The sequence below is a fragment of the Nothobranchius furzeri genome, chromosome 6 (assembly GCF_043380555.1).
Source record: "Nothobranchius furzeri strain GRZ-AD chromosome 6, NfurGRZ-RIMD1, whole genome shotgun sequence".
NCBI classification, from domain to species: Eukaryota; Metazoa; Chordata; class Actinopteri; order Cyprinodontiformes; family Nothobranchiidae; genus Nothobranchius; species Nothobranchius furzeri.
In genome coordinates, this window is record NC_091746.1 from 75,536,861 (window position 1) to 75,549,372 (window position 12,512).

General features: G+C 39.6%; 1 long non-coding RNA gene across 1 annotated transcript; it reads right to left on the minus strand.

Moving 5' to 3' along the window:
- Positions 1-11,322: 11,322 nt before the first annotated feature.
- On the minus strand, positions 11,323-12,266 carry LOC139070388 (uncharacterized). Its single transcript, XR_011520915.1, has 3 exons — positions 11,765-12,266; positions 11,520-11,553; positions 11,323-11,417 (listed from the first exon to the last, which is right to left on the minus strand). It is a non-coding gene; the product is annotated as an uncharacterized lncRNA (long non-coding RNA).
- Positions 12,267-12,512: the final 246 nt, after the last annotated feature.

A 12,512-nucleotide genomic window follows, 5' to 3' on the forward strand; every position in this document is an offset into this window, starting at 1 on the left:
ATCATATCTCATCAAAGAAATGTGACAATCTTTTGGTAAAACCTCAGTCCAAATCCACCAGAACCATAAATGAATTGTTGATTGTTTTCTTTCTTGCATTTAGAAATAAAGTCTGACTTGAGTTTGGTTTCATTTGAGCTTCGGCTCCTCGTTGATCCAGATCAGCTTTGGTTCTCCTGCATTCGTGGAAAAGTGTGACTCTTCTGTTCCTTGGACTTGGGCGTGGAACAGCCAGCAAACGCTGCAGTTTGACCCGTTTGTTCGTTAGCAGAAAAGTGCATTTAGCAGGCAATGGTGGCTCAGTCAGTGTGTTGCCAGTTTGAACTCAAGCTGCAGCTGAGTCAGTCCATGTGTCCTTGAGCAAGACACCCGCCTGCTTTACCATCTACATGAACTGGGTTCAGTTTTTTACTTTGTTAAGGACTTTTGTCATAAATCATTACAGAAAATCCAAATCCTCTCCTCCAGACGGTGAAGAACTGTGTTTCGCGTACGTCGCTCCAGCACATAAAACGAGCTAGCTGCCGTTGCTAGTATTGTGAATAACTGTATTTTGTTTACTTTCGTGCTCCTAATTATTCCGGAAAAATGAGTCTACAGCTGCAGCAAAAGATCTGAGCCACAAGTCCGTATCCTACACTCATTGTTAAATAACATAGGTCTGATCTAAAGTAATATTCTATGGCGTCAGAATTCTGCCAAAACCTGTGCACGCGTATTGTCCACATCGTGCGTGCGAACGGGACTCGCGCGTGGAAGTTAGACCCTCACGAGTGAAGATATACATGGCGAGGAGGTCATTTGTACACTGAGAGGGAGCAGACTGTGTCTGTGAGCACACAAGGATGTGCACAAGTGACAAAGCTGCGTGCGCGCGTTGGCCAACGAGCACACAGCAGAGGAAAACATGTGCACGGCAGCCTCACTGTGCGTGCGGCAGCCTTTCTGCACGCTCGGTTTCTGATTCTGCTCGCTCGGCTGTTGGGAGTTTTGGCACTCTGGAGGCGTGGAAGAATTAAAGTGCCAGAAATTGAGCAGTTGAACTTTCAATGTGAGAGCAGAATTTCATATCAAGAGACCAACTTTTTAATTTCAGAATAAGATTTTATATTATTGCTCTCAAAACTTGTAATGCTTGCACTCAAAATGTCTGCTCTCTTTCTAATTCACTCTGTTCTCCTTCAAATCTTTGTTTCTGCGCTCAGATTTAACCTTCTTACACCGGTATTGTCTTCTCACGTGACAACTTTTTCACTGCACGGATCAAAACTCCTCCCACAAGTCTGTCGCCTGCTCTCACGGATTTCATCTGCTCTCGCTCAAAACTCAGAAGTACAATCTCCTAGCAACCGCTCAGCCAATAGAAAGACTTGTGGGACTGGGCGGGAACAAACCTCTTTGGGGTGCGCTCGTTTTGACGCTCTGTGGATTTTCCTGTGTGGCTGTCGCATCTGTGCCTGCGCACTAACAGCCTGGCTAATACCCGCCCTGATCTGGAGTGGGAGTTTCACCTGCACCAGCAAAATGGACCAGAACCAACAAGACGCTCAAGTAAGTTATTTTTCAAGGCTACTAGCTGCAGTTTATTCCATAAAATTGTTTTGTTATGCTACTTTTTACGACTCCTCACATTTAATATTGCAACAGGGGCACAGCTAGGTGGATCAGGGTCCTACATGGAATAAAATGTCCGGTGTTTCATCCAGGAACTGGGATCGAGTTATGAGGGGCTAGATATCTGTCAGGGAAAGATCCAGAAATGTTTTCTAGTGCCGTGTTCCCCAGAGTTGGATAAGTGAATGAAAAAGGATTGTTTTAACCAGCGCAGTGATTCTTATCTGCCAGCAGTCTGTCTGCTTTAGATTAGAATAAACCATGTAAGTTAATGGGAGGTAGTAGCATTTTGTGTGCAAAACTGTAAAATTACTAAATTATGATACCAGTTATTCCTGTTGAGCTCAATAATCACGTTGACTGCAGATGAAAAGTAAGAAGTAACACGTTTGCAGGAGCCAATTTAGACAGTAGACACATTTTCACTTAGGGTGGAATATCCCTTTAAATCAGACTTAAAACATGCACGTAAGCAATATACAGAATATTTTTATTACATTTCATGTTAATCATTATTGTTTACTTAACACTGATTGTTGGTCACTGATTTAAAAAAATGTCTTTAATAGGTTTCCTGTCCATTGTGTGATAAAGAATTTACTCAGGAGTCTATACAACTGCATGCCAGCTTTTGTGGTGAAGAGGAAGAGGACAGGTGCATGTTTTTACCCATGCACGTTGTACACAACATGTTATGAGAGTTTAATCTTTTTTTGTTTGTTCCCACATCTGAACAGCATCATACTGGATGTGGATGACTCTTCCAAGCACTTAAGCTGGTTTGAAGTTTTACAAACATTTGTGTTAATGTGTAGGTTTTAAAATAAATAATAATAAACACAATGTTGTTGTCAATAGCTTATCAGACATCCTGAAGTTCCTACAAGAAAGAGTTGACAACACTAAAACTAACATTAATGTGACGAGGGACGGCCTTTACCAGAGAGGTCTGAAACAGCGGGCCAGACAGAAACAGGCTTCCCCCAAAACCAGCTAAGTGTTTCCTTTATTGGAGAACACGGCACTGATGAAGGAGCACTACGCCGAGAGTTCCTAACCGGTATGTATTCCTTGCTAATGTCAACATACCAACTTTGAATATAGTTGAAAATGGCAAACTGTCACTTCTTTTTTTTCCAACAGAAATGATGCGAGGCCTTGAGTTGAACTTATTTGAAAGAGTTTCATGCAAAGGCAAAACCCCCAAATATAGTATCTCTTACTACCAGGAAAACAGATACAGGTATGTACAGTATGATGCTGCTCTGCAGTGTAACTTGGCTTGTTTTGTGATCAGGATCTGTGGGGAGATCAATGCCACCAGCTTGGTTCAAGGAGGACCAGCACCGAATTTATTTTCCATTTCTTGCGTCATGGACAAATAACAAATGAAGATGTGCCAGAGGTGACTGATAAGGAAATCCAGAACCTGATTCAGGAGGTAAATTAAACAGAATAATTTATTTTCTGTAAATTGTACTAACAAGTGTTTCTGATTGAAGGTTGAACGTGCCGAAGAAGACGCACTGACAGACCTTTCTGATGCCATTGTAGCATGTGGCTACACCGGTCCAATTCACAGCGATCACAAAAAGGCCATCATTGAGTAGGCTATGTTAATGTAGCATTAAACAAGTCATGCAATTTTTAAAAATGAGTTATTACAAGTTCATTATTCTTTTTGCTAGGGCCATCAGTTTGCATTCAGTGATGAGACTCATACCGATGCCAAGTCAGCTTAGAGAAGGACTGGCCATCTAGGGTTTGGATGAGCTGCTGCCACACCACCACCAGGCACTTCAGCCCCTCTTTCTTCCTGGGAACCTTAAACAGGTAAGTACAAATTCTTTAGGCCTCTGCAAAAAAATATGTCCATTACAAAAATGTATAGGAAATGCAGAGAAGCTGAAGCTGTTTTTGTTCCATCAACAGTTCTAATCGATTCTTATAAAAGTACTAAGAATCAAATCGATTCACAAGTACAAGATGTCATGGTCTGCGTCTGCCCCTTCCTTCATGTGCCTCCTGGTGTTCTCCATCCCTCTCTAGATTCCCTTTTGTGTCTCTTAGCGCCCCTAGCCCCAGCCTCTTTGTCCCCAGCTCGACGTGCGTGTCTAAGTGTCCTGCTCCAGTTCTCTGTGTGTGTGTGTGTGTGTGTGTGTGTGTGTGTGTGTGTGTGTGTGTGTGTGTGTGTGTGTGTGTCCATTCCCCAGTTCTGTTTATATTTGTGCATTTGTGTGTGATGGTGTGTGTGTGTGAGTCCTTCCCACAGTCTTTAGGTTTAGTTTTGTGTTTTAGAGTTTTTAGGTTATTTGGCCCTACTCAGATTCTGTTTTCCCATTTTGATAATTATATTCACCTGTCTTCCCTCCAGCCCTCACTCCACACTCCTGCTGCCAATTTCCCTAATGACTCCTCCCTGTTATTTAAGCCCTGTCTTGTCTCTGTCTTGTGTCGGTCCATTGTTTGTAATTCTGTCATGTCTTCTAGTGCCCCTCGTATTTGGATTTAGTCTTCTTGTGCCTTTGAATATTTGGATACCCAGATCTTCATCTGGATTTTTGGACTTTGGCTCCCAGCCTTTTTGGATTAATTTTTGTTGTTGATCATCCTAAAAATAAAGGATTTATTTTATTTATTCAACTTCTGCCTCGTATCATCCTGGGTTTCTGCATTTTGGGTCCTCCAACACCGCAACGTGACACAAGAATCTGTTTGTTTAACATTGTTTGCCCCAATTCATTTTTTACAGCTATAATTTTTTTACAGACAGCAATTTTAAGTTTTCTTTAAGGAAGCTATCAGATGTATTTTTTATTCTAATATCATGGCAATGAAGTTTTACATATTCTTTAGTGGTATACATCTTCATTTTCTTATATTAATTTAGCTCTGCAGGATAAGCCGAAGTAAAATTTGTATAACTGAAAAATGTCCTGTATTTATTTGAGTTCTTAAGTAATCATAAGAATAGTCCATTACCTATTTGATAGCTGCAGCCCTAACAGTTTTATCTTTTTAATTCACAGTATTTTTAAAAACGTCTTTTGTAGGTGGATGCAGACTTCGTTGTGGAGGCACTGGCTCCTCAGTACAGTGACAATGGATCAGTAAGACACAAGGGAAGTGGACATGATCAACTTTTTGCAGGACCTCTTGCAAAACCTGGAAGAAGGAGGTAGCCACAGAACCATGCAGGATTATTCCACTTTTACTGCTCATAATGCTTAGCTCTTTATAAAATTTATGTTCAGCGCCTTGGGCTCCTGTAAAGGCAGTGGAAGGTGTTACATAAATAAAAATTGATTGATTGAGAACATTTTGAAGTGTCAGAGAGACCATTGTGTTTCACCCAATCCCCCATCAAAGAAATTTTTTTTAAAAACAATTTAAAAATCAATTTTTAATATATTTGTTTTGAAACTGATTTAGCCATTACACCCTAATTAGACAATAAAGTAACTGGCTAATTACAGAGAGGTAATCAGTACCTCAATTTTGTTAGTGACACACTGATTTTTTTTCACCCTTCAGGAACAGATGACCAAGATGGGAGCCCATCAGATGGCTGTGGAGCAAAGCAGTTGTCAGTGCAAGGATTTTTTCAGTGGGTTTCAGGCCAGGCACATGCGCCACTAACAGACACAGAAAGAGAATTTTACAAGGTAACTGTAAATGTTGATCACGACGGTACCACCCGGTATGGACCACACACTGTGCTTTCCTACTGTTAATGCATGTGCTGTTGCAATCACCTTACTACCTACACGGCACGTTACTACATACACTGACTTTGAAAGTCGGCTTACTCAGGCAGTCTGTGATGGATTTGATTTTAGCAGACATTAAGTGAAAACAAGATGGCCACTGTTCTGGGTTCAGGTTACTGTTTAATGGTTCAAATTTAACTTTGAATCCAAAAAGACAAATTGTTTTGTTAAATAATGTAATGTTTTGGGGCTAGAAAGCGACATTGTTACATGAATCCATAAAGTTAGGCCTATTGGCATTTCAAATACATGTTATGTATTTCTTTTGTAACATTAAAAAAAACTGGAACTAATCTCTTGATTTTTTATTTCAAGTACACATTAATCTGACAAAGCAGCATCTGGGACGTAATTTTGGGGGGGGACGGGTGGGACATGTCCCCCCCACTTTTTCAAAAGGCAGTTTCGGTCCCCTTCACTTTTTTCCGTCCAAAAACAATATTACGCTCCATTAAATGGATTTGATTGAGCACTAGGACCGAAACGGAAACCGGTTTCCTATTAGACCCACCCAAAAGCTAATCTATTGGCTCTGCTGATACTTGCTAACGTATTATTGGCTGTTGCTGCTGTCACTCCAAGTTGTAAACAGAACGTGCTCACGTTGTTTTGCTAGTTTGGAGCCGCTAGGGAACACCGGTACTGAGTCACATCGTCAACTAGACGCTGTGTAATATCAGAGCTCAGCTCAGCTTCCATTATATAACATTTGAATAAGTGTTCATTTGTGAGTCTTTGGTAGTTATGCACAGCCAGGCGGCAGCATGTCAAGAAACGAAAGTGGATATAAGAGACTTCTTTCAAAGTCAAAACGTAAGTTGGAACATGTGACACCGCTGCATTAAGCTCAGACTCACCTCCTCCTTCACAAACATACTCAAAACTAACTTTTACAAACTAATCTCCTCCACATAACTGACTCCTCAGACACAATTTATTCGTATTATTATAATTATTATTATTTATTATTATTATTACTATTATCATGATTATTATTACTAGTAGTAGTAGTAGTAGTAGAAGTGTAACTTCAAAACTTTTATCATTTAACTTTATTGTAAACTTATCTATTGCAATGTATATGTTCACATTAAAAAGCTCTGAAAAATGAACAGTATCATCATCGTCAACAGATTTTTTAAGCTTAATGTCAAAGATGTACTCTTTTCATTAGATTTATCTTATTTTTTCCATTTATTTTTTGTGTGTTGAAATGCAACAACTGTTTAAACACTTTTAAGGGAAAAAACATATTTAATATGTTTTTATACACTCAAATTGGTAATGAATAATTTACACATTATATTAATAATAATTGTGAATCATACTAGAACCATCCTGTAAATATTTCTGTTTGTTCCATTCCAAAATCTCCCACTGTTTATAGTTCATGCATCTTTTTTTCAGGTGAGTGACAGAGATGCAGGAGGAGAGACCGGTGAAGGTACAGCAGGAGAGGCTGTAGGAGATGGAGGACGAGAGCCTGGAGGAGATGGAGCAGAGGCTGGAGGCTCACAGGTGAGGTTGAAATAATGAAGATACGATAGACATAAAATTGATCATTGTGACAAATGTTAGGGTGATGATCATGTGTAAAACATTAGTTCAGCATGTCCTCTAACACAGCAAATGAAATAACGGCCAGATCTCAGGAGGGACCGTTTATGTATAAATAATTGTTATACTTTTGACTAGGCCTGGGAAAGTAACAAATTTTGCTGGACGATATTTTGTCCAACAAATTGTTGATGATAAACGATATCATTGTCAACATTATCTAGACCAAAATAACCACTAATATAATGTTAATATATCATAATAATGCAAGTACACCCTTTAAAATGCAACAAATAAACCTTCATTTAACATTGAAATGTCCAGAACCAGAACTTCTAAATGAATAAAAATAACAAACAAAAATTAAATAAAAAAAAGAATCTCACTCCCTGTTAGAAAATGTTGCACCAAAAACAATAAAAAAAGACCCAAAACAATAAATACAATGGCCTATCCATTGTCAACAGCCAAAACTGCACTTCAATAATGATAATAAATATTAATGATAATAGAGTTGTACATTTTTTAACTTTGATATATATATATATATATATATATATATATATATATATATATATATTGAGGATGGAAAAATTATTGAGATGGGCATGTGACGTGTCAAAGGGTCTTTACATAACACCCCCACCCCAAATCCGCACAAGCCTGCTGTGTCCCCCCCACTTCTGAAATCAAAATTTCGTCCCTGAGCAGCATTAACATATTCTCTGCACAATAGATAAAGTTCCTTAGTGTTTGAACGCTCCCAATTTTGTGCCAGTAGCAAGTGCAGTTCAGCATGCTGCTCTTCAGTGAGGGGACTGTCGAACTCCGGGACCACAACAGCACCGTCCACACATCTGGGCTGTACTCTGCTGCAACATCCCAGTCGATGTCTGGCTCTTGGAAATCCTGACGTTACAACAAGAGAACAATGATAATGTTTCTATATTGAGCTGCAATTTGACAACAAATGAGCAAAATTTCCTAAATTTTAATAAAAACCAAATTATCACTTTTATTTTGTGTATACAGGGTTGTGCAGGATTACAATATGTCAAAATTAGATATAAAAACTTACAAATAGCAGGGACAAGAAAAACAAAAATTCAAAATGGTTTTGATTTAGAGCTTTTACTATTTTGCAGGGGTGTAATTGTCATTTACTTACATCACCGTAATTAAGTACAGTTTGCAATTTAAAACTTTTAACCTTTAGTAGATTTTAGGGCTGGTTGATGAATAAAAGCATGTTAATTTTAAAAAATCTTATCGATCGATGGATAATTATTTCAAAATTTTAAAATTAGACAGCATGGGATAAACTTCCACTGTTATGCTGATGATACTCAGTTATATTTATCCATTAACCCTGATGAACCTAATCGGTTGGGTAGATTACAGGCTTGTCTTGAGGACATAAAAATTGGATGACTCTAAACTTTTTGCTTTTAAATCAAGACAAGACGGAAGTTCTCATCTTTGGACCAGAAATCCAGAAAAGGAAATTGCTTAGCCAATCGCCTGACCTTAATGGCATTACATAACTCTCCGAGAACAAAGTAAGGAACCTTGGTGTTATCTTTGACCAGGACATGTCATTCAAATCCCAGGTTAAACAGGTTTGTAGGATTTCCTTTTTCCACCTTCGGAATATTGCTAAGATTAGAAGCATACTTTCCAGGAGTGATGCTGAAAAACTAGTTCATGCATTTATTACATCAAGACTGGATTACTGTAATTCATTACTCTCAGGAAGTCCACAGAATGTAGTTAAAAGTCTTCAGCTTGTCCAAAATGCTGCAGCTAGAGTTCTGATGAGAATTAAAAAGAGAGATCATATCTCTCCTGTCTTAGCTTCCCTACATTGGCTACCTGTTAAATTAAGAATAGATTTTAAGATCCTTCTTCTCACATATAAAGCTCTTAATAATCAAGCTCATCATACATCAGTAATCTGATTGTTCCATATGTTCCTAACCGAGCACTTCGCTCTCAGACTGCAGGTCTACTGGTGGTTCCCAGAATATCTAAAATTAGGATGGGAGGCAGATCTTTTAGTTATCAGGCTCCTCTCCTGTGGAACCAGCTCCCAGCTTTAGTCCGTGAGGCAGACACCTTGTCTACTTTTAAGAATAGGCTTAAAACATTTTTATTTGATAGGGCCTATGGTTAAAATCTTATGTTAGCCTAGATCTGGACAAGTGGGGGAGTAGAGGGAGGTGGAGTGTACAGTCGGTAAAGACGGCTCTCCCTTGCCCTGCCTCCAACATGCCTCCATCTAAATAGGATAGATTATCCAGAGTTATCTCTGTAGTTATGCTGCTATAGGCTTAGACTGCTGGAGGACACACTGACCACTTTTCACACTCTACTACTTTCTTCTACTATCTGCTCTTTAACTGTATTATTTCCTGCTATTTCAGCTGTTAACTTTATTTTCTCTCTAAGTGTTTTTCTCCCCAGAAGAAGCTACAATGATGTTCTGCTGAGCTGTGGTGGCCTCATGGAGGGGGCCATCGACTAGCACACTTAAACATTCTCCCTCTCCTGATAATAACTTTTTGCTTTCCTTGACGTTGGATGTGCTACTACTAGTTTACCCGTTTAATTATAGATCCACTAGGATAAATACAATAAAGTTTATCTTTTACCAAATAGAATATTTACTAAGATGTCACGATATAACTATAGACACATTACTAGTCTTTGTGTGTGTGCTTGTGTTTGTGTGTCTGTGTGTGTGCGTGTGTGTGTGCGCGCACGTGTGTGTGTGTGTGCGTGCGTGCGTGTGTGTGTGTGTGTGTGTGTGTGTGTGTGTGTGTGTGTGTGTGTGTGTGTGTGTGTGTGTGTGTGTGTGTGTGTGTGTGTGCGTGTGTGTGTGTCTGCTCTCTCTTCTCCATCCCCAGTGAGTGGTGGAGGATGGCTGCTTATACTGAGCCAGGATCCTCTGGAGGTTTCTTCCTGTTAAAAGGGAGTTTTCCTCTCCACTGTCGCTGCATGCTTGCTTAGTATGAGGATTGCTGTATAGTCCCTGACACTAGTCAGTGACTTGATGCAATTTGCTGGGTTCCTTATATAGGAAACATTATTTCTGATTGGCTTAATGAACTGACCTGAATTGGAATGTTTATTATGTGAAGTGCCTTGAGACGGCTCTTGTCGTGATTTGGTGCTCTTTAAATAAACTTGAATTGAATTGAAAACCATGGAAGAGAATATATATTGAAGTGCATCCCTGGCCATTTTATGCTATTTCTTTAAAGAGCGGTTCAAGTGTGCCTCAGAGTCTTACTCCACCCACGTATCAATTTTAAAAACTGCAACATTAGTAGGCGTTGCCTGGAGGACCGAGAGGGTGGAGCCACGGCAGTGGCGAAGACTATGGCTAACGAGACGATGCTAGCTCCCTTCACTCTGAGCAGTTATTAGAAGTGGAGGATGTTTCTCCCCCTCCTTACACAGACACTCGAGAAGAAAGGGACCAAGTCTATTTGGAGGAGACAAGCGGACCTGAGCCTTATTGTTTTGAGCTTGTGAGTTGCCTGAAACTAGCGGAACCGACCCAACAGAACCAGCTCTGAATGGGAAGTAACCGTAACATTAGATTCGCTGCAGGGGTTGGCTCCACGGCCCTAGAGAGCTAGCATTCAGCGTGTTTTAGAGGTTTATCTGCTTCAACACACCTGGTTTTAATCAGCAACAAATAGCTGAGCTGCTTAACAGCTAATCTAACCTGTTAAAGCAGGAAAATCCACTGAAACATGCTGGATTGCAGCTCTCCAGGAGCCCTGGGCTCAAGTTACAGTCTGCTGCATAGAAAGTTATAAAACTACCCCATGAGAAAATTATTCTGTAATGTGTTCAGCCCACTAAAACTGCCCTGATTTCATTATTTACTTACTGATACTAGCTGCTTTTGGTTGTAGGTCCTCTGGTGTCTGCAGCTGGTCTCTGGTGTCGTCAGGATCAGGAGCTTCCAGAAGAATGTGCCTTTCAATGACTCTTTCCCCCTTATTTGTTATATTAATTAAATAAATCTCAATTTATATATTTCCTGTTTTTGTTCATGTCCATAAATACTTAAACATGCTTGAAATTAAAACAAGCTTTTAACAGTGAGGTGCTAGTTTAATTCATCACAATAGAGCTAGTTAAACATGCGACAATGTGATAATTCAATTAATGTAATTTATAAATATCCATTAAAATATCAAAACTGGAATCTAAATGAGATATTTGGCAGCACAAAAAACTTGTCAAACACAATATTTATTATAATAATTGTAGGCAGACAGGAGACAGAGCTGATGGAGGTTCTCAGTCATCGAAGGATGGCTGAAGGCTTTCCAGGAACAGGAGATGTGGTGCTGTCTCTTCTCCCTCTATTCTGCCAGATGAGCTGATAGGTTACAGGTGTGTGAGGACATCCTCATGCTGTCATAACCAGATGACAGAGTTATCAGGTGATCAGCCAGGCTAATGATGAGATGCAGAAAGAAAACAAATTCAGGACATTGTACAGTAATATGTGGTGTTGCTCACCTTATGTGCTCTTATAGAGTATTAACGTGTGCCTGCCTCATGGTGTAGAGTCCATATTTTGCTGAGTGTCCTGCAATAATGCAAGTTATTAGTTAATTTACTTTTGATACCAAAACAAAATATTTAATGTAAAAGTTATTTACCAGGTGAATCAGCTCACACGTCACCACCAAGTGTCACAGGGGCAGAATCAGTAGCCTCCTTCATGATGTCATGGTGTAATCACATACTTATTTAATTGTTAATATCTTAAAAATTCAGAAATGTTTTAATTTTTTTACCTTGAACAGTTCACTGAGCTTGCACTGTCACTGAGGTGGAAGCTGGAATCAACAGCAGACACCTCACATCGTGGTCTTTTCAGGAGGTGTGGATGCTGCTCTGTGACTTTCTGGAAGATGAATTTTCATCATGGTCCCCGTGGGTCACCAGACACACTGCGGCTGTGAGCTCTATTCTGGCTGGCTATGTAAAAAACAAAGAAGCAGCACATTTATGAATGTTTAAAAGAGCATAAAATCACGTGTAACAATAATCTGTAAAACAAATTAAAACTAGAAGGTAATAATAAAATGTTTACATAGACGATTATTAAAAATAATTCACTTTTGCTACGGGTAAGGCTTCACATCAGCCTGGACAAGTGCATTCTTGCAGCTAAATCAGTCTGACAGCCAGTGTCTTGGGTAGATTTAGCCTGAAAAAAATAGAAGCACATTGTTGTTGGAGTTTATAAAGTCAGCTAATATACAAAAGAAACTGTCCTATTTAGGCGCTTTATAACGTTCCTAGTGTGTGATCGTTGTTATAACGTAAAAGTCAGTCACATATGATGTGGAGAGAGCCTGAAATACGACCTCCTGCACAGAATTCCTTACAGAACCGGGTCACTCTGTAATGCTGTCTCTCAACTAGTGCTGTGTTAGAGCCACTGTTAGCAGAATTACCGACTGACACAAAAGCAACCCGAACTTTCTCCGAGCCTGACAGTCATGTGGACCGTTTTGTCGGCCAGGGCTTCGAGATATG